This window comes from Vidua chalybeata, chromosome 4 (genome assembly GCF_026979565.1).
Source record: "Vidua chalybeata isolate OUT-0048 chromosome 4, bVidCha1 merged haplotype, whole genome shotgun sequence".
Taxonomy (NCBI): Eukaryota; Metazoa; Chordata; class Aves; order Passeriformes; family Viduidae; genus Vidua; species Vidua chalybeata.
Window position 1 is genome coordinate 67,466,161 of NC_071533.1, and position 17,620 is coordinate 67,483,780.

Genomic DNA, 17,620 nt, shown 5'->3' on the forward strand with positions numbered 1-17,620 from the left:
TTCCTGCCTGGTGAATCAGAAACCATTAGCAGGACAGGTCTGGGTACATTCACAGGAGGGCACGTTCTAGAGTTTCTTGCCAGTTGGGAGAATGGGGATGGGAAGTTTTCCTTTCTTTCCTTGAGAAATTTGGGAGTCACCTGCAAGCTGGCTATTTCAGCAGTTCAGAGAGAGTGCCACCACACAGGATCTTGTCCTAAGGACATATTCCAACAGTGGCAGCTTGTCCTTGCAAAGGCCCCACTGCCCACCATCCAGCACCCTCCTCTGCTGACAGCCTCCCCAGGTTTGTCCCAGCTGAGTTTTTCCTGTGTGCTGGGGATCTGAGCAACAAGAAAAAGCCAAAAATGCCAAGCTACACTCTTCCATGTGGGATTGTCCTCTGCTGTTTCATGAAGTCTCTGCACAACGTGCTCCACCAGGTCCCTGTGTGCTGCCATGTGTGGTCCTGGAGCTTCTCTCCCCGACTCAAGCTGGTGTTGGGGTGTGCCGAGCGCGGTGTCCTCAGCACCTTCCCTCCCCTTTGTGCTGCAGGGCTTTGGAAGGACTATCCTGTGAGAAGAGCCCATCTGCTGGACAAGCCCCAGCAGCCTTCCCAGCAGCAGGTGTGGCTCAGACTCCACCTTTGAGCAGGCATCAGCCTTGCACGTACAGATTCACTCCTGCTCCAGTAAAGTTTCCACATGTGTTTAATTCCCTCCTTCCCTGCTGGACCCCTCCTCATCCCATCCCACCCACTGGTCTTGCTCGAGGCTGGCCTTTCAAAAGCACTCAGGTTGTCCTGCTTTGTGGCTGGGGAATGGAGACAAGGTGTCTTATCCTGAAGTGACTCACCCTCCTGGGAGATACACAGTGGAATTGCCTAGTGCAGGCCCCCCTGCGCCCTTCTCCTCCATCTTTGTGATGAAATCACCAGGAAAGAGAGAAAGTTTCTACTCATGGGCCCAGCGGACATATTCACTTGGAGATCTTCACCCTGCTTGTTTCTTTTTAACTTGGGTGGGCACTCTTCCACGGGATCACGGCAGTGTCCTCTGCTGCTGGAAGAAACCTGGTATCAACTCCCTGACTTCGCATGGTGTTTTTAAAGCTTTAAAAAAAAAAAGAGTTGGCAGATGTGTCCCCACATGGGCATGAGAAGGAACTTGCTTTGTAAGATGTCATTCAGATAGGAGGAGCATTTCAAGCGCATCTTCTTCCATGCCAAACCCAGCTGCTAAGAACCACTGCAGAGATACTCCTTCCCTTTATGCCGTCGGGCTCCGGGAATCCCGGTAACGTGCGAGTAATCCTGAACAAAGTGCTGATGAGGCTGGTTCAGGCAGGGGGAACTGGGCAGAGCCCTGACATTTCGGTGACTGGTGAGGTTATCTGAGGGGAAAGCACTGGGAGCCCGGCGCCCAGCAGCCAGTGCCGGCAGCAGCCTCTCCTGCTAACCGCGTTGACTCCGCTGGCTCAGGACAATGGCAAATGGGCTGAAACATTGACAGTTTCCTCACAGACTCTTCCCAGAGTTACTAAAATTAACCTTTTTATTCCCCCCCACTGGAGAAATATAAAGCTCTTACTTTCTTTAACTTCGCTTTCCCACCCAGTGGGCAAAGAGTTTGTCAGTTCTACAGTTAAAATAATATATTAAGGATTTCCAATGGTGCAAGTCAAACTTCACATCTCCTAATGATTCTAGATGCCTTTTTTGTCCTCAGACATTTCAAGTTAAACCTCTATGAAACTGACCTTTTGGCTTGTCATCCTCTGTAAGGACCCCAGAGATGAAACACTTCTTTCAGTCTGTCACTACTGTCCGTACACTGCCCCCCCCCTTTTCCCCTCTCCTCTATTTTATCAGCAAGAGCCCATAATTGAGCCCCTTGACAATAGCAGGACTGTGCATTTCTTTGTCAACAACAATGGGCCGTCCAAGTTCATTACTGGAGATTGTTTAAAAATTGATTCATGGGCCAGTAGTAGTAGCTTATTATACAGCATAAGTGACAGTGTGATCTGGATGGAGGCCAAGTCATTCTTGACCAGTCATGTCCAATTAGAAAGAACATTGCACACATTCCTGTTGGAGCCACATTAATGAATTAGTCCTACCACAAACTGAGAGAAGCTTGCAGGACCCTAATACCTTTTGTTCCTAAGGATAATTCAGTAATTTATAAAGAGAACAGCGCAAAGCACATTAGCAAAAGAACAGTAATCGCAGGACTCAGACAGTCCTTACACTTGTTCTTCATTTCAGGTTTCTGGGGAGCTCCATTGCCCCTGAGCTCTGTGTTTCCCTGGAGAGCACAGACCTCTGACAGCCCTCCCAGGGCTGTGCTGGCAGTGCTGGTAGTGACCAGGGCTCTACAGGCTTGTGTGCACCTGAACTTGGGCCAGCATGTGGCATCCAGGCTCTGCTTCCCAGGATAACAGGACAGCCCAGGCGCACGGAATGCCATCATCCTGCAAAAGTCACATCTAAGGGCATTATTCTGTCCTGGTGCTTCCTCTTTGCTCTGCAAATGGCACCTGTGTAAATCCACTGAGTTGTGCCTGCCCCACACCTGGGGACATAGGAGAGAAGAGCAGATCAAGGCACAGTTTTCAAGTCTGGAAGTCTGGAGTTGGTGTTTAAGGTCGTATATCGCAGAGCCAATTTTGACGTGTGCCAAAATCCATTTAAATTGCACGGAACAGCTCCCAGGGACTGGGAGGCTTCAGGGAATTTGGAACCTCAGACATGCAGTGCTAAGGACAGTCTGTGCATGGAAAGTCCTTTCCAAGGCTGTGTTAGGGGGAAAGATGAGGAAAAGATGTGTCCAGCTTACCAGGTGCTGACCAAGTCCATGAGAGGAAGCAAGGAATGCTGTCAGCTGACATCTGAAGGATGCTGAGGAATTTCTGGTGTAGGTACAAGCGAATGCAATCCATGGATTGAATTATTTTAGCAGAATAATAATAATAATAAATTATTTTAGCAGAACTTGTACTTTGGCATGGGAGCTGCAGGTAAGGAACTGGAAATAGTATAAATTCCCAACCGAGCCAAGGTTAGCAATGCTCTCCATTACAAAGCCGACTCCCAAGAGGAATCCCCCTCCCCAGGAATGTTTACAAGTTAACTGTACAAAGCTCAGTGTAGTGTTACCTACTCAGGGGATATGATCACAAGCAGTTACTGCCGCCACTGTCATTTAATATATAACAATTTTTGACATGGAGCAAATTCTGCCTATTGGTCAGGAAATGTCCTTTATTAGGGACCACAGAAACCCATCATTGGTTGGCCCACATGTCCTCAAGTAGCTTTAGTGATAATAAATATACCAGCCATACAGCAATGTCAGCTTCCTAATGACAGTAATATCTGGACTCCTAAAATCTACCTGTGCACATGAAAAATAAGTAACTTACAGACAGCAGTACCAAACGACCATTTTTTAAATAAAAAATTATCATCAAGAGTGTATTGTGGCTATAAATGTTCATCTGCTGTCACTCAGCAGCCTGTGACATTTTAATGCTCACAGCTTCAAAGCACCTGTGATTTTGTTTTTTTTGTAGCTAGTGATCATTGATCTCCATGCTTCCTGTCTGTGCAAGATTTTAAAAATATGAAGCTCACCATAAATGCTACATCATAACTGAATAGGTCATGCAGTTTTAACTTTGTGTAATCAGAAATGTAGAGAATGTAGAAAAGTAAATGATTGATTACATTTGCCAGTATCTCAAAAATCAGAAGAAATAGTATTTTGTCTCTAATCTTAACATGGTCACAATTGAAAATATGTATAGTTAAAAATTCAGGGATGAGTTTTGATCCTAAAATGTGTTTACGTATTTGTTCTGAATGGAACCTCCATCGTCGTAAGGATGGCTAAATAAACTGTTGCTTTTGAATGAGAACAAACAGTTTTTGGAAAACAGGGATTGCACTCCGCATTCACTATTACACCATTACCATCAGTAAAATAAGTCTGAACATTAGAGTGTACGCACACACACATATATTCACATTTGAGTACATACCAAGAGCACACACATGCTGAAGGCTTGATGAACTGCATGATTACATTCTTGCTCACCAGTTTGATAAAAAAAGGACTAAATTGAGGGCTTTGGCTCCTCTTCAGATTCAGTAACTTTTGAGTTTCTATCATGATTTATGAATTTTGTCTTTTATATCCTGGTCTGGCAAACTGTGATGCTCAGGTAATCCTATTACTGCTCTTTTTATTTCCTTGTCTGATTACAGTTGTCAGTCCAGGGGCTTGAATTCTGCCTTCTTCAATTTTAAAATTACAGGGAAAAAAGGTGCAGAGATATTAGAAATCCATTTATCTAACCAATGCATGAAATTTTGGCATCATGACTAGTCTGCAAAGGACTTAAAAAACTCTATCTCCACATGTCAAGTCTGTTCTATAAACTGGGTAGACTTTTTGAAGGTGTCCAGCACTGCAGGCATCCCGATCTTCTCAGCAAAACCATCTCACTGCATCCTGACCTTGCTGCTGGAAGTGTTTTCTAATGGTTACAATGAATCCAGACACCATTACTGTTGTGCTGCTCCATCATAATGGCTTTTCATCCACAGTTAATTGTTACCTGCATTTAGATTCTCCTTTGCCCTCCTTGTTCATTTTCATTGTACTGTGCATGTACATTTTGCACTGAATCATTAACAATATTGTGAGGAACAGGATGGGCAGAGTAACTCAGCATATGTCAAGTTGCATGTGAAATAGTATCTAGAGTGTTTAATAAAATTATAGGCAGAGTTCATTTACTGTCTCAGAGAAGTTTTGAGGAAAGGAATTTTTCATTTCTCAAGGTGAGCCATTGACTGTCTTTTGTGTGCATTGAGTATACATGAGATCCTGTCTTGTACAGAAAAAAAGTTCCTCTTTTATATGTAGGGACTTTCACACTCTAGATTATCACCACGGCTGATCCCTTGTCCCTTCCTTATACCCAGCACTGAACTTGTCTTTTCATTTTTAGCAATATTTTAATAATCAACAAATGAAAGAGAAGTATATTTCTGGGCTGGTCAGAAGCTCTGTGTCACAGCAGAAGCAGCAGCTGTAGGCAGTCACCTCCCAAAACCAAAATGCTGACCAGCCTTCAGACCTTGTCTTAGGGAATATTTAATTTTTGTAATCATATTGTAGAGGAACTTACCTGCTGGGCTGTGAGGGCTGGTGCAGAGGGAGGGAAGAGGCACAGTAGTGGCCACGGGGGCTGACCAAATTCAGAGTCCTCCTCTCAATTACTCTACAACCAAACACCATCCTGACAGAGATCTTGTGGGGTAAGCACAGAAGACAATCAATAGAGCAAGAAAGTATTAGTGTGTTAATTTTCTAGATGGGGAACTGGCTCATGGGCATGTAGGTATCTATTCCAAAGCCACAACTTAACTTAATTTTCTGCTTATTAGCCCCGTGCTCTGACCACAAAATTACTCTGGGTGTGAAAGTTCCCATAATGGTGAACCTTCAGAAAAACAGGGTCAAACCCTCATTTGCCTGATAAAAAGAAGTGGCTGCAGGTCGGGAAGGCAGCTGTGGGGCTTGGAGAGCTGCTTTTGCAGTAAAAGGTGTCAAACAGTCTGGTCACTCAGAGTGACACTCATATCCTTCATCACACCCCCCATCATTCCTGTCCCCCATCCCTCTCAGTGCCAGCTTCAGTGCCAGCAGTCATTTTGCAGGATCAGTCCCTTAAAAAAGGCTAAGGGATAAAGTGACAGGAAGGATGCTCAGCCTGAATGGAGAAGTCCATGCTGATGGCAAGACAAATATCCTAAAAGTGAAAGCAGATATCAGAAATCCCATTCTCCACCATGATGGATTAAATGATTCTGTGGTTCACTTAAAAAATGTTGGATGAAGCAAACTGTTTAAACCTGACACAATCACAACCACCTGAATTAATTTTATAGGGCCAGCTGTGAAAACTGCTGCTGGGCTTCCCCCTGGAAGTGAATGACAGAGAGTGCTGGTGCTGTTTGCAGATCACCACACTCTGCAGAGCATTGGCTGTGGGCTCACAATCTCTGGGCAGGTTTCAGAGTCTCTTCTCTAGTTCTTCATGTTCTGCATACTGAATTATCACTTGGAAGATGATGAGTATGAACAAAAAATATACCAAAGGTATCTAGTCTATTTTTTGCACACTTTAAAATTAAAATTACAGGAAACCATGCAAAAGCAATTACCTTTTAATACACGATTTCCATCTTGCTGATGAAGAATCTGCTAAAGGCACCCTGCTCCATCTGCACAGCAAAAAGGCTTTTGCTGGGCATGTGCTACATTCCCATTCTGGGATGGACAGCCAAATCATAGCGTGCTTGGAAAAGGAGGGGAAGAAAACTGAAGTGATCTGGATCTAGGGAGTTCTGAGCACCCTAATTTCTGCATTAGCAGATTTCCATATTTAATCTACAGAAGATTTTCCCTCCAGAAACAGCCAAACAAACAGAGGGGGACAGACACCTGCATGAGAAAAAACTTAAATGGGTACACACATTTTGAAACACCTGAGGGTTCCACAGTCTGAAGTGGCAGAGAACGTGGTGATTGCCATAGATGTGGACTCCAGCCCAACTAGATTTGCACTGGGTGTGAGGACTGCACATGGCCCATATTGCCTAATTACGAGTTCACCATCTGCAAGCTTTCCCAAATTATAGTGCAATTCCCTGGGCAGGAAGGGAGGCAGAGCAGAGTTGAAGGCAGCAGACTCTTTATCCAGACAGGTGAATCCAGGAGAGCTGTTCCCAGCCTCGGAGCAGAGGGTGAATCTCAGGCAAGATCAGGAGCAATGTTATCTAAAGTACCTTGCTGCCAATGCCTCCTTTCCCTCCCTGCTCTGAGAATTCCCTCCATACCCCTGCACGGGGCACTGTGAGCACTTAGACACTCTCAATGCTGAATTTCCCCTGAGCTGATTGAGGCTTTGCCAAATGGGATTTTGTTCCCTTTTGGAGATTTTTCTGTTAGCTTTGCAGCAAGGATGTCACATCTTTTCTTCAGCTGGGTGTGTTACACTTGATTGCATTAAGGTGTATCTGATGGCACTAACATAGAGCAAGATTCAGTCTTGCAACATGTTCCAGCACAGACAGCATTATGAGCTTACACACAACTCTGTTTAGATCTCATATCGAATATCCTCTGGCATCAGATCTGAAATTCATTCTGTATGGCAACCAAAGAAACGCTCTATCTGTCTGAATAACAAAAAATGAAGAGAGAAAGAGCTTTGCTGTATCACCAGCTCCAATCTGGACAAATGGCAAACGTCCCAGCAGACAGGCAGCCCCATTGCTGCAAGCCCTGTGCTGTTCCCACAGCCGCCTCCCTCTCCCCACAGCTTCTTTTCCTTTCCCCTGCCTGGGCTCCATTTTTTCCATAAAGGGCTTTCCAGTCATCCTAATCCTGGAGCGTCTCTCCACCTTCTTGCAGATGGTCTTGTCCTTCTCCTCCCACTGGTCTGGATGGTGATGGGATGTCTCTGCCTGCCCTTTACTCAACAGGGTTACAGTGAGAGCATTAGCTTAGGCACAGGCAGCAAATTTGGTAAATCCAAAATCCTCTGTGTCCACAGTGTGGGAAATTATTATCTTCCCCCATTAAAAGTTTTCCAGCTTTGGAAGGAGACGAGGATTATACTTCACTGAGCTGCTGTGTGCCTGTATGGACATTTTGCATAATGCCATTAGCCCCCAGAGTTTCCCTGAACTCGCTCCAGACCTTCCCAATGGGATTCTCTGGTGTGGAAGGTGACGTGTAGATGTAAAACATCATTGTTGGCCTGTCTGTAACGGTACAGTGGAGCATTAAAATTTTGTGTTATAGTTTCCGAACTCGATTTCAGACAGCGCGTTAAAGGAGCTGGGTCATTGCTTTGATGGCTCTGACTGTGAATTGCTCGGGTCTGCTCAGGCATGCGACCCCTCCGTGAGCCACTCTGTGCTTGACAGTGCCACCGGTCCCACGCCACAGCTCCTCCAGCCACACCTCCCACCATGGAGCGCTCCGTGGGGCTGCCCTTCCCATGGAGGAGACCCAGCTGCCTGCTGTTAGTTAGCTGAGACCTTGTGTCCCTCTGGTTCTCCTGCGAGGGTCCCAGCTGTCTGGGATGGCTGCTGGTCTCCCCTCCAGCCCAGCAAACCCTGGGACCCTCGCAGGAGTGGTACAAAAGGTACAAAACGCTTACAGCGCTTTGGAATCAGGAAATAGTTGACTTCTGGTTGTGATGGCATGGATTGTAACATCTGTATTGTCTCACCCCTCATATGAGACTGAAAATGGAATAAATGTTTTTTAAAACTCCTCTCAGTTGCCCCATCTCTGGGTCAGGAAAGGGCTAAATCCGACAGAGACCAACCGAGGCCAGTTGAGCACTGAGTGTTTATTGGCGTACAGCTCCAGCTGAGCAGGGATCATTTCTCCCTCCACCCTCACCGAGGGCTGTGCAGAGGCCAAAAGGGGAGAGGAATGCACAGCCAGAGCTTTCTGGCAGTCACTTTTAGTGCAGATTAACTCAGTGCTTGCCCCCTTGCTAACTCCAAGCACCTTGGACCTCCATGCTGCCCCAAGAGGCTTCCCCTTGTCCTGGGGCTGTATTTGGGGATGTTCTCCACATCCCCATAGCCCCACTGAGGGAAGAATTACAGCCATGGGTCAGGCTGTGCCAGCACCTCAACCAAGCCTGTCCAGGCATCGCTGAGGGCAGTGCTGTGTATCAGAGAGCTGGATAAACCAGAAAGTTTGGAGAACCTCAAGAGGAGGTAAAAGAAGGCCCTGTTAAATCATTGCTTTTCAAAGAACCTACCCTGGAGCTAGCTAACTGATCCTGTCAGATCTTTCCTAAGTCAGATAAGAAAAATAATCTGGCAGTAGTTTTCAAAGGCAGAACGATGCATTAAAAAGTCCATTGTGAGGAGACCTTGGAATCAAAGGTAGAGGGTTTGCAGGCAAGACGGGTGGGACCCACAAGCACCAGCCACATGGAAATTTCCACTCCCTTCCTGGCTGTAGGAAGCAGGTTTGCCCCACTGCCTTTGACTGAGAGCTGCTTTTCCCATGGACAGCAGACACCTCCTGACTTCCCTGTCTCATATGGTGACTCATTTCCAGGGAAGGAGGGATAAAGAAAGGAAAGGCAAGTAAGGTAATACTCAATCCTTTGCTATTATTTCAGTTCAGTGGGAAACAAGTGAAGGCTACGTGAAGGTAAATACAAGGGTCTTGATTTGTCCTGATGACCCTTTCCCAAACTCCTGCTCTTGGAGCTGTTGGAGACATGACTGGGCCAGTCAGAGTGGTGATCTGAGCCAGACTGCCTGCTCTTATGTTCTGACTTTTCATGACAATAGAAAAAATAACCAACAACTACGTGGTGCTTTAAACCATTAACTTGCCCTCACACTCCCTTCTGAGGCAGATAAATGGGATATCACTACCTGCATTTACGGTGTTGGAAAACGGGATAAAATCGTTCCATGAGATGCTTTATCCCTTGAAGCAGTGTTGTTCTCACCTGCGCACGTGTCTAAGCAATGCCTGAGTCAGAACTGGCCAAGGAAGATTGGGGTCCCCTCACTGAAGACCTGAAGAGAAAAAAAAAAAAAAAAACCAAAAAAAGAAATGGGAGCTCTGCAAACACAAGGCGTTGCCACAGGATGCACCTTGTGTCTTGCCAGAGTGCCCATAAGCCAGAGATCTTGTCTCATGTTGCCATATGTCACACACTATACATAAATCAGTTTGGTTTTGGCTGCCTGCTACTCCTCTTATAATCTCTTGTGTATCTTTCCATGTATAATTATGAGTCAAGCCCTTGGAGGAGAGGGAAAGTCATTAAATGTCCTGCTGGCATTTCCTTTGAGAAGAAACTGCATCTGCCACTGGAGATGCTGGAGAAAGATGTGGGGAAAGGAGAAACAAAAAGAGGTAGAGAAGCTACGCCTCCAGGTTAAAATCCAAAGGTAAGCAAGCAGCTTTTGATTCCATTCACAACCTGTTTGGAACTCAGCTCCAATGAAAAACAAACAAACAAGACAAACCACATGTCATGAAAAACCACCACCAGTGAGGAGGAGAGAGGTTACAGATAAAGGTCCATCGTCTCCTTCCCTCTGACACGTTGGTTTTATCTTGGCTGCCAAACAATCTAAGATGACAATAACACTTCATTTCTGCTTTGCACTTGTGCCAGAATGCCAGTTTCCCATTCCCAGACTACGGACAGGGTTTGTGGACACCACCTGTAGAGTGATACTGGACCTTCTGGGCCAGGCTGTGAGGGGTCCCTGCTGTTCCACAAGGGTGTGTGATGAAAGCATGGGGATGAATAATTCAGGGCACATATGCCAAAGCCATAAAAAGGTGCATTAGGGGCCCCTATAGAATTTAGCTGGAGTTATATACATACTGTAGTTCTTATATCTGTGCTATTACAGGGTTTGAGTCCTCCCTTTGGTTCCATGCTGAAACAGAAAAAGGCTGAGGAGAGGCAGCTCACGGTGCTGATGTCACAGTGGGTAAATGGTATGGGCAGTACCTGAGGCGATCTCCTGCTCCTGGACTGGTTGCCAGGTGTTCCAGTGGTTTTCCAAGGGAAAGTAAGAGGAATAGCCAAATCAGCTGTGGATAGATAGACAGGACTCACCTCGCCTAATTGCAGATGTCTGTATTATGGAGGATGTCTGCTCCTGAGCTGCCAAGCAGGGCTCGGTTCATCAGTCAGATGCAGATATTGAGTTAAAGAGGCTCTGAGAAATCCAGTTTCTCTCCCCTGATGAGAAGAGGAGCCCGAGGCTGGCTCAGATGGAGCAAGGGGCTGGGCAGACACCTGCCTGTGATCAGGTGAGTGTCACCTATTCGGCCCCTGAGCACTTTGGTCGGTGCTCCAGGAGCAGAAATAATTTTCAGGGAAAATGAGTCTCCAGGTGTAGCAGGGACTGCTCAAGAAGCCTCAGTGGCCATGTTGCCCTGGTGTCCAGGCCAGCACAATTTCACAGTGCCTGGAGCTGGCAAAGTCCCACCTGCAGGGGAGACTGGAGGGACAGAAGCTGCAGAGGCTGCCAAGGGCCATTGGCATTAGCAGCTGCTCTCGGCCAGAGGAGGGGATTGCTTGTAAATGCCACATCCTGGAAACACAAACTTTCCTTCAGACACGGTTCGTGTTTACATTTTTCCACAAATATTTTAAAGCTGGTTTGGTCTTATCTTGCCGTTTTCTCACCACAAAATTTTCATAAGTAGTTATTAGTTTAAAAAGCATTTGAATTTTTTTTCCTAAGGGGAAAACATTTCAAAATCAAAATCAAACATTTTGGCTTAAAGTACCATTTAATGCATTAAAACACTAAGATTTTGGAAAAAATATATTGAAAATATGTCCACATGCTGACACTTTCAATTAATGAACAGTTTTCAGGGCATCATTTCCAGGAAAATGATATTATTTTAGCTTTTCATTAGGTTTAGCAACAAGTAATTGAAACAAGAGAATATCCTGCAAGTGGGAAATTCTGGTTTCTAAAGAGGTGTGTTCATGATTGAACCAACTGTTGTGCAGAAAGCCATAATCTGATTTGTGTAATGACCCACACAAATACTATTGAGAGATCTAGTGTATTTCTACATAATTACAACCAAATAGTGACTATTCTTCATCATTTATAACGTTTTTCATTATGCTCTCAAAAGAGCTTGTAGCATTTATTAAACTAAAGTGCTCTCACCCTCTGCTCCTTTTAAATATTTGAAGCTATTTTAAACTCCCGAGGGAAGGGATTTAAATTGTCAAAAGAAAAAAAAAGAAGAATTTTAAAATAAAACAATTATTCCAATGACTGCTGTTCATATTAATCAAGGGTAGTTTCTTAGCTGAGTTTTTGTTTACCAAACTCACTTTTCCTTGCTCCATGCTAATTATGAGGATTGCTAGATTATGTATTTGGAGGTTTTGTTTGATTGTTTGTTTCCAAACAAGGTTAAAGTATCTTTGATAATGAAAAATCACCTCCTCACCTTCTTACCTAAGTCACTGACACCTCTTTGCAGCATGCCTTGCTTTCTTGCTCATTTCCACTTCTCATGGCCCAGACATAAGACTGGAGCCCAACCAAAGAGCATTTAGCCAATGTTTTTTATAGCATTTCATCTTTAAAAATTCCAAAACCCAGCTTGAAGATGTTAAAACATGAGAGTTTTAGAGGTTTATTGTGTAATTACTTTTGCTCCATAATCAGGGTAGTTGTTTCAACATTATTTTACATGAGCATACGTGGGAAAATCATTCTGGAAGTCTTAATATCTACAAGAGGAATATTTTCTTTACCATCATGCAAGGAATCAGGGAAAACTTCAAACTTGATAAGAATCAGGTGGAGATTTTCCTTAATCTGGTTTTATATTATGTGATGCTTAGCAGGACATTTCTAGATCTCCCCTCAGGAGCATTAATTAGAACAAATGCAATTAGTCTATGGCATCCTTATTAAGGAAAAATTCTTACATTAATCAGTAGAAGTTTTGCTGAATTAAAGGATTGTCCCAGGTCTTGCCATAAGATAATACTGAGTTGGCACAGGAGCCAGAAAGGATTTAGAGGACAGAGCCAGGAAAATCTGCTGAACCACAGGAGGCATGAACAGAAACGTGAATTTTTAGCACCTTCTTTATCCTGGGGTGGATCTTGTGTGCCATGGTTGACTTCAGATGGCTTCAGAGGAGCTTGTCATGGAGCTCATCTGCTCATGGAGGGCTCATCTGTACCAGCCAACAGGATCAGCTGAAAATTCCAACACAGGTGGGACTGTGACCTTCTGGGAGCTCAAAGAAAAAAAAAAAAAAGGCATTTCTGGCCAGATATCAGGACTCTAAATGTTGAGCTCTTTCCTGCACAATTCCTGGGGTGCTGCAGGAAAATGGCAAGTGAGTGCACCCACTTTGCCATTTGAGCTTGCACTGTGAGCTGGCCAGGGTTCACCACGGGCTGTCAGGGAGGTCACACTTGCTGTAAATCTCTTTTCTTGAGCACTGCCACCCAAATGAGAAAAGGGAGAGCAGATACTAAGCACATAGAGAGAGAGATGCTGGCACACTGCTCTGCCCCATCTTCCCCCACAGAGCAGCACATGCAAGGTTGCCCTGAGTCTTGTGAATCTTATGAGAATTCATGAGGACACAGCTCTGCCTATCACAGCATCACCTGGGCTGGTGGGGACCACAGGACAACTCTGGTCCAACCTCCTGCTCCAGCCAGGCTCAGTGCTGAATTCAGACCACCTTATCCAGCAATACTGTAACCAACAGGGCTGCAAGAAAATGGGGTAAGTAAAAAAAAAATAGGGTCTGGTAACTACCCTGCCATTGGGATGCAGTTCAGCTTTCCCTGAGAGCACACCTCTCTCTCTTCCTGCCTTCCAGGCAGATACATTTTTTATTAAGGAGGTGGCCTGACTCCAGCAGTGTGATCCCTGTGATAGGCACTTGCCCTGAAGGTGCCAGGATTGCCCTGAACAGAACTTTTGGGACTGGGGGCTGAGCTTGCACTGCTTTCCTGTTCTTTCAGCACAAACAGCTCTTCTCTGCAATTTCCCTTAGAGTTCAGCAAACAGCAGGAGGAAATTCATCAATCTGATGGTTCCATCCAGCTTAGAAAACCAATACATAGAAAAACTTAGGTGAGAAAGACTGGTTTTGCTCCCAGAGTAATGTTCTTGGGATCTCCTTGAGGGATTAAGAAGAGCAACTTTGTGCATGTGTGTAAATCCTACAGTGGAGGATCCCATTCCCCAAAAGGGTTAATGCAACCTCTCTTTTCCCCCAGTAGCTTCATGGTCCTAACAACTTTCATTGTGAAATGGGTGCAGGTGTGGGCTATGCTTTGTTGATCACAATCCCTTTTGCAGAGGAAGCTTTGAATATGTTTGACATAATCAGCTCACAGCCTTTGCCCGCACTCTTTCATAAACAGGCCATTTTCACATCCTTTTCATGGGATCCGACAAGCGGAAAAATAATTAATGTTACCTCAGCCTAACAGTGACCCAGCTTTGATTCAAAAAGACGGCATGTTGCATAAACTAACCATTTAATTGAGTGATAGAAAAAGCCCACATGTATCAATTCTGCCTCCACGTATTATGATTACTGGGGCTTTGCGAGGATTGTGCTCCCTTGGTCATAAAGCAGAGCTTAAATTCAAGCCCATGAAGTGGTTTCAGAAGGACTGATTGAGCATGAGCTGGGGATTATCTGTGTTTATGGTGGCAGGACATGGGAGCAGGGGAAGATGTGGGTACCCAGCCACCATGGCGCACGTTCAGGTTCTGTCCGGGTTATGTCACATGTCCTTGTGGGAACTGACAGTGGCCAGATGTTATCCAGCCACAGGACATTTGGGATGCTGATGACACTACACGGCCACCTTGCCATGACCTCGGAGCCACAGCTAACTGGGATATTCCGCAGTTAGGACTACGCCTAATGTGAATAGGACAGAGTCACTGTTGAGGTAGCCCACCAAAAAGAAAAGTCCAAGATGAATTTCAGTTAAATTGAGATGGAGTCTAAGGGTAGCAGTGACTCCTCTAGCAGTCTTGTGAACGGCAGGTCCTGCTTGAATAACCTGATGTCCTTCTCTGACAAGGTGACACACTAAGCAGATGAGGGAAAGGCTGTGAATGTTGTCTACCTGGACTTTAGGAAAGCCTTTGACACCGTTTCCCCCAGTGTTTTCCTGGAGAAACTGGCTGCTCATGGCTTGGATGGGTTCACAGTTTGCTGGGTGAAAAACTGGCTGGATGGCCAGGCCCAGGGAGCAGTGGGGAATGCAGCCACATCCAGCTGGTGGAGTGTCACAACTCCTGTCCTCCAGGAGAACATTTCTGGGGCCAGTTCTGTTTAATCTCTTTATTGATGATCTGGATGAGGGGAGGGAGGTACCCTCAGTCAGTTTGGAGATGGCACTAAGCTGGGTGGGAGTGCTGATCTGCAGGAGGGCAGGAAGGCTCTGCAGAGGGATCTGGACAGGATGGATGGATGGATGGATGGATGGATGGATGGATGGACCAAGGCCAATGGTCTGAGGTTCAACAAAGGCAAGTGCTGGTCTGCACTTTGGCCACAACAACCTCCTGCAGAGCTCTAGGCCAAGGGCTGAGTGGCTGGAAAGTGGCCCAGCAGAAAAGGCCCTGGCAGTGCTGGTCAACAGTGGCCAATCTGTCCCAAGAAGGCCAATGGCACCTGGCCTGTATCAGCAGTAGTGTGGCCAGCAGGACCAGAGCAGTGATTGTCCCCCTGTGCTGGGCACTGGTGAGCCCAAACTCTGAGTGCTGTGTCCAGCTCTGGGCCCCTCAGTTCAGGAAGGACCTTGAGGGGCTGGAGCCTCTCCAGCTGATGAAGACACCACCCTACATGGTCCCCACCAGTAATTTCAGTGCAAGACCTTGCGTCCACAAGAATTTACCCCTTTAATGCAGAGGGGGAATATTGTCCTTCCCCATAGTCTGAAGAGCCCTGATGAAGCCAGAAAAGCACTTGCTGAGACAAATGGATCAATAATCATGAAGCACATTAGCAGGCTTTACCAGACATCCCAATTTGCTGGGAAAGGACTCCTGTGCTCAGTGTGGGTGCAACAGAGGAGAATGAAACAGCCACAGACCCTCAGAAAGCTGGAGACACATGACAGGCTGTTTGTGACTGAGGTGATGTCAAATGCTGAATGATTAGGAGGTGTAGGAGCAGGTACAGAAACCACTCTTCCTCAGAAACCTTTGGTGTTCTCCAGTGGGCCATTTTGTATCTCTAGCAAGTATTGCTTTTAAAATTATCACAAATAGTGGAGATGGAGGAGCTGGTGAGCAACCATTCTACTTCAGCTGATTGTGTTTAATTTCACAGCACTAACACAATCCTCTGTATTTCCTACCTGTCTTTGACTCTTCACCCCTCTGGTATTGGTCATGTTTCTGGCTTGTCTGCCATGCTATTTGCACCGAATCACTCTCTGTGTGTCTCACTCACTCCCTGATCTTTTCTAATGGTGTTTGATGATTTTTTTCTCACAGCTGTCCATGTCTTTTCCTTGTTCAAGTACCCCCATCCAACCTGCTGGTGAAGGAGGAACTGAAGAAGCACCGATCTCTGGGCATTCACCAATACCTGTGGCCACAGAAGCCAAAATTTGGTTCCTCCACTGGCCAATGAACAGCCCATGAAACACCACAGAGGAGGCCTCCACTGGGAACTATTCAAAGGAAAGCTTGAAGGCACTACAGGGACCAGACCTAGGACTGGTTGCTCCAGCTACCACACCGGTGGTCAAATGGGGCTGGGTGACCTCTTCATGCCTTGGGAACAGACATGGCCTTTCCTGCTTTCCCTGCTATGGATACGGCCCATAAAGGGACCCTGCACAGGCAGGGACTTTCACTTCTCTTCCACTTAAAATCTGAAATTCTTTGCTGTGACTGTGGTGAGACACACTGGGAATGGGTTGCCCAGAGAAACTGTGGCTGCCCCATCCCTGGAAGTGTTCCAGGCCAGGCTGGATGGGGCTCTGATCAACCTGGTCTAGTGGAAGGTGTCCCTGTCTATGGCAGGGGCTGGAACTGGATGAATTTTTTAAGGTCTCTTCCAACCCAAACCATTCTGTGTTTCCATGATCTGTCCCCAGCACGGACATGCCATGTAAAGAGCATTCCAAGGTTTGCTGCTCCCAGCCTTTCCTCCTCTGAGCTGCTGGCTCCTCCATCATGGGCCAAGTGCCCAGAGGTCCTGTGGGAGACCTGACTGAGAGAGGGTTGTGCTTTCCCTGGAGCAGCAGGGCAGCTTGCCTGGCTGGGCTAGGTGTCCCTGTGAGCTCCTGGAGATGAGAACTGAGATAAAAATGACCAGGCACAGAGATAGGCAGCAGAAAAGAGGTCTGAAGTGCTATTTCCATCTAGTGACATTCAGAACATTTTGTGAGGAAACTATTCAGTGTTTGTAACACTGCAGTGACACAGAGGGAGGATTTCCTTAGATCCCAGTGAGTGCATCGGTGACAATCCTGCAGCCTGCCTGCCAGCTCAGGGAGTGCATGCTCCTCACACCTGAGTCATCTTTGTTAGTCCCTAACACACGGCAAGTGCCTCTCTGCTTTATTTAATCACTGCATAACTCCCATCCGTTTGCATTTGGGAAGACAAAAGGCTGCAGATTAAGGTGCTCTTTAGTGCCTAATGCTGCCCTCATAGCAATAGAGACAACACAGGCAGTTCCAAGATGCTCCTCAGAGGGAGTATGCTGTGTATTTTTTCACAGGCAAAATCCTGGCTCTGGTGAGGTTTCGTCCTCAGCTGGAACCGGAATATGCTTTGAGGCATGAACTGTCTACAGGCAGTGCCATCACGTTCACCTTTATTTCGGAGGAGGCTGCAGATTCCATGCCCTGTGGGGCTGGCAGCCTGCTCGAGGACTGATCCTGCCAGCCCTACTTACAGCAGGTATTACCTTACCCTGCCTGTTGGGTCCCGCAGAGCACTGACAGAGGAGGATGCTCTTCAAGGTGAAGGTGTGCGTGGGGGGATCAGCCCTGGATGGAAGAGTTT

The 17,620-nt window shown here is 46.2% G+C and overlaps 2 long non-coding RNA genes across 3 annotated transcripts; one reads left to right on the forward strand and one right to left on the reverse strand.

Annotated features, from left to right (window-relative positions):
• Positions 1–764: 764 nt before the first annotated feature.
• On the reverse strand, positions 765–10,515 carry LOC128787157 (uncharacterized). Of its 2 annotated transcripts, none has more exons than XR_008430587.1 (5): positions 10,444–10,515; positions 9,550–9,619; positions 5,179–5,300; positions 2,820–2,892; positions 765–1,037 (listed from the first exon to the last, which is right to left on the reverse strand). It is a non-coding gene; the product is annotated as an uncharacterized LOC128787157 (long non-coding RNA). The 2 variants fall into 2 exon arrangements; XR_008430586.1 differs by lacking the exon at positions 765–1,037 and adding an exon at positions 2,232–2,454.
• Positions 10,516–10,577: 62 nt separating this feature from the next.
• On the forward strand, positions 10,578–16,450 carry LOC128787226 (uncharacterized). Its single transcript, XR_008430623.1, has 2 exons — positions 10,578–10,877; positions 16,097–16,450. It is a non-coding gene; the product is annotated as an uncharacterized LOC128787226 (long non-coding RNA).
• The last annotated feature ends 1,170 nt before the right edge of the window (positions 16,451–17,620 follow it).